The 3,971-nt window shown below is 43.4% G+C and overlaps 1 pseudogene; it reads left to right on the top strand.

Moving 5' to 3' along the window:
• The first annotated feature begins 552 nt into the window (after positions 1-552).
• LOC133049335 (snRNA-activating protein complex subunit 1-like) lies at positions 553-2,053 on the top strand (annotated as a pseudogene).
• Positions 2,054-3,971: the final 1,918 nt, after the last annotated feature.

The raw sequence follows: 3,971 nt of genomic DNA, 5'->3' as shown, positions 1-3,971 counted from the left end.
GAGCCGAGGTCAGCTCTTCCGCAGCTGGCTGGGTGGGTGACGAGGAGGCTGTGCGGGCCAGTGGCTTTCTCCTCCGCCGGGGTGAATCTCCCAGGTCGTAATCATATCCACCAGTCCCACTTCCTTCTTCACGTCATTCTTCCTGGAGTCCCCCTGCCTCAGTCCTCCTCTGGCCACTCACCTGTCCAATTTTCATTCCCACATTTTGTGGATTCAGTCTCATCTGCTACTGTCTTTCCAGATGATCTTTATCCTTGGGGAATTAGACCTTTAAAAATATAACTCTGTGGTCATTTGAATGGGCTTGGGGAGGAGAGGAGACAAAAACATACGTTCAATCTGCCATATTCCCCCTTTTTTTCAATATCGTTAGGCTGAAGGAAAGTGATGACACTGAATAGTGAGACAAAACAGGAGACCCCCTAAATTGTGGCAGGGGTGGTGGGTTACTCCTCCTGGTTAGAGGTTATTGATTTCTTGTTTTGAAGACAGATTGTGGGGACTACCCTGGTGGCCTAGGGTTTAGGACTGTGCGCTTCCGCTGCTGAGGGCATGGGTTTCATCCCTGGTCAGGGAATTAAGATCCCAAAAGATGTGTGACACGGCAAAGAAAACGGAAAAAAAAAAAAAGCAGACTGAAGAATTGAGATGGACAGAACAAATGTCACAAGTGAGATAAGACAAGTCAATGAAGACTCTCTAGACAGGAAATGACTTTGATTATAATTTACTCCTTGTCTTGATGGAAACTCACTACTTACAAAACAATGACAATGATAGTGGGAAGAATCTCTCTTCCTTTTTATTATTACTTAATAGTTTATTTTCCATGCTTCCCTTCTGATTAATACCAATGGTATTAATTACTAAATACTTAGCTTCCTCCTCAGCTACTGCCAGCAGCTGAACTGAGCATGGCATTCTTCCTTTGCAGACATAGGGGCTCCTGCAGGCTTGAAGGATGACTTCGAGGCATTGTTCAGCTGCTTCCGGGAGATGGATAGCATGCGCTTTGAGGACTTCTTTGAGCTCTGGAGGAGTTTGAAGTTTGGAACCATCTTCCGTGGTAGAATGAGAAATTTAGAAAAGAGCACATCTGCAAAAGAAGGTTTGGCTTTGGCTTGGTGGTATTTTTTACCTCCATACACCTTCCAGATCAGAACTGGTATTTTATATCTGTTATATAACACCTAACTGTGTCAACTAAAACAAAAGATTAGAGTTGCCCTGAAGGATTGGAATGAAATTTTTAAATTTCAGCAAGATTTGATAAATGTGCAGCATTTTGAGGCAGCTTATATTTTTAGGAAGCTACAACTAGACAGAGCATTTCACTTTACAGCAATGCCTAAATTGCTGTCATACAGAATGAAGACAAAAATTCAACGAGCTGAAATTACTGAAGAATTTAAGGACCCAAATGATTGTGTAATGAAACTTATCACTTCTGATGTATTAGAAGAAATGATGAATGTTCATGACCATTATCAGAGAATGAAACATGTAATTTCAGCTGACAAGTCCAATCTGGAAAAATCCCTCAACTTGATAAAGGATGATTTTTTTTTTTTATATAATATCAAGAACACGGCTTTGGAGCATCAGCAGTGGCACAAAGACAGAAAGAATCCACCCTTAAAACTGAAAGTTAAAGATGGAGAAGAAAAGAGTGAGAGAAATTTACAACAATCACAGAGATGTGAAAGGGCAGCATCATTAGTGAAAAGAAAATCAAAGGCCTTTTCAGTTGTTGTTTAGGCATCAAAGTCAAGAAGGCACCGTCAGGTCAAAATTGACTTCTGACTCTGATTCTACACCCGGTCAAGTACAAACCAAAGCAACTAGGAAAAGAAGAAACAAAGAAATGTTGAAACCAGCAGAAAGTGAAGTGTCTTCCTGAGCCAGAGGTGACACGCAGAATATACATAAGGAAGAGAAATCTTTAAGTCTGAGTACGCCTGTGGTTACAGAAGAGGATGAGGAGAACAAAAGTTTTAGTGAAACAGAGTTCACTGCACCTAAGAGGAGAAGAAAACAGAGAACAAAAATCTAGTGTAGAGTACTTAATATTGAGCTCTTTGACAGAAAAGATTTATATAGGTTCATCTCTACCAATATTTTTGGATACCCAATGCAAAGAGCTGACTTGTTAGAAAAGACCTTGATGCTGGGAAAGATTGAAGGCAGGAAGAGAAGGGGATGACAGAGATGATTGGATGGCATCACTGACTCAATGGACATGGATCTGAGCAATTTCTGGGAGATGGTGAAGGACAGGGAGGCCTGGCGTGCTGCAGTCGATGGGTTGCAAAGAGTCAGACACAACTGAGCGACTAAACAGCGACAACTACCATTTTTCTAGATTCCACGGGACCCAGCAATCCTACTCCTGGGCATATACATGGAGAAAACCGTGATTCTAAAACATACATGCACCTCAGTGTTTATTGCAGCACTATTTACAGTAGCCAGAACATGGAAGCAACCTAAGTGTCCATCAACAGAGGAATGGATAAAAAAGATGTGGCACATATATACACATGGAATATTACTCAGCCATAACAAGGAATGAAATTTTGCCATTTGCAGAGACAGAGATTCTCTAGTGGCTCAGATGGTAAAGAATCTGCCTGTAATGTGGGAGACCTGGGTTCAGTCCCTGGGTTGGGAAGATCCCCTGAAAGGGGGCATGGAAACCACTCCAGTATTCTTGCCTGGAGAATCCCCATGGACAGAGAAGTCTGGAGCGCTGCAGTCCACGGGGTCGCAAGGAGTTGGACACGACTGAGCGACTAAGCACAGCACAGAGACGTGGATGGACCTAGAGACTGTCATACAGCATGAAGTAAGAAAGAGAAAAACAAATTTTGTACATTAATACCTATATGTGGAATCATGACTATATTTTGAAGATAGGGTGTGAAGCTCTTGATAAGATTTGCTTTAGATGTGAAACAAAAGCTTATTGGGCAGAGTTCAAAAGAAAATATTTGTGTTTAACAGTGGGTGAATTAAAATGTGTCCAAGTGCTGGTTACGTATTATATTAAAGTAAGCTATTTGTATTGTCAACTTGATTATAATAAAATAATAGCACTAAGTTGTAAATTAAAAAAAAAAACAAACTTAGCTTCCCTGATAGCTCAGTTGGTAAAGAATCCAACTGCAATGCAGGATACCCCAGTTCGATTCCTGGGTTGGAGAGATCCCCTGGAGAAGGGAAAGGCTACCCACTCCAGTATTCTGGCCTGGAGAATTCCATGGGGTTTTTAGTCCATGGGATCACAAAGAATTGGACACAACTGAGCGATTTTCACTTAGGATACCAGAACTAAAATCCTGCGATGCTCAGCCCAGTTTAAGATCAGTTTTGACCATTTAGAAAAAGCGATCTCATACAGACAGCCACAGGGGAATTCATTTCACTGAGAATTATAGAAACAATTAACTGTTTCAGCTCCCATCACAGGTCAGCTAAAGGAATGAGCCTGTCCTGAGGGTTCAGCGTGGTGGCCAAATGAGCATTATTCTTCACGTAGCTGAATACTGCACCAAAATGAAGCTCCGTTCTCTTCAGGAAACACTGATTGAACTGTTGGGGGTTCTGTGCCTGGACTGATGAAACAAAGATGAACGAACTGGTCCCTCAAGCCCTTGAGGCCGAGGGGAACATGGAGAGGTGATGGCGAGTGGGTGACAGGCTTCCTGTGGTAGCACAAGTGCCCATGATCGCCCTGATGGAGACCGCGCCCGGGCCCTCCTGCGCATCCATCCGCAGAGAGCTGCCAGTCAGACATTGTCTAGACACGGCGCCACTTCTCTCTGCTTCCTTGGAACACTCTCTCCCCGAGAAGCTCCTGCAAGTGGCTGCTGCTCATCTCCTGCCCCAGCACCCCCCACCATGCCCTGTGTCTTATCTCTGGGGCAGGGGCTGGGTGCTTTCCCAGGTAGGAGATGAGCTGGGGTGGGGCC

This window comes from Dama dama, chromosome 30 (genome assembly GCF_033118175.1).
Source record: "Dama dama isolate Ldn47 chromosome 30, ASM3311817v1, whole genome shotgun sequence".
Lineage (NCBI taxonomy): Eukaryota > Metazoa > Chordata > Mammalia > Artiodactyla > Cervidae > Dama > Dama dama.
The sequence above is the reverse complement of the archived record's forward strand: the minus strand, read 5'-3'. Positions and strand labels throughout refer to the sequence as shown.